This window comes from Bison bison, unplaced genomic scaffold (genome assembly GCF_000754665.1).
Source record: "Bison bison bison isolate TAMUID 2011002044 unplaced genomic scaffold, Bison_UMD1.0 scf7180017864537, whole genome shotgun sequence".
In the NCBI taxonomy this organism is placed as follows: Eukaryota; Metazoa; Chordata; class Mammalia; order Artiodactyla; family Bovidae; genus Bison; species Bison bison.
This window is the reverse complement of record NW_011495085.1, coordinates 71,821-72,490: the sequence shown is the minus strand read 5'-3', so window position 1 is coordinate 72,490 and position 670 is coordinate 71,821.

Genomic DNA, 670 nt, shown 5'->3' with positions numbered 1-670 from the left:
TTGCTAACTGTAATTTTCTTACCAGGAGTGTAAATCCATTTCACTTTTCCTTGGGTACTCATCCCATCAATATGTTTTTTAATCCCCTCTGAAAGGCATATGTTGTAATATCTCTTTAATCTGCCCTCCTTTACTTACTGTGATTTGCTCTAGATTTTTGCATATCCCCACAAATGGCTTTTTTTTTTTGTTTTGCATTTTCATAATGTTGGACTCATATTTATTGTGTTTCTATGTTCCATATGTTTCTATTTTCATTTGCAGCCAGCGATTCTCTTTCCCTTCATCTCTTGCACATTGTGACTGTTACTCCAGGGTATGTTTGTGGAGCTGGGGGTATTGTGTGTTTTCCACGATCGGTTGATTACTCAAATACTCTGGGAGTGGAACTGCCATATGACAGATCTGTGGCAATTTGTGATTCCAAGACACTTTGGCAGTCATAATTATAAAGTCTCTAACGACTTACCTCCCACCAGAGGCATACAGGCTTCCCTTTACTAATATTGCTCTACTCTTTCTTGTCTGTTGACATTTGGATAATGGCCTTTTTGGTTTCTCATTAGTGATATTGCCTGGCAGTTTAACTTTTTGACTCACTGATAATAGAGCAAATGAGGCACATTTCCAGAGGCTTCTTTCTAAGCATTGACTAAATATTTACCTGTTG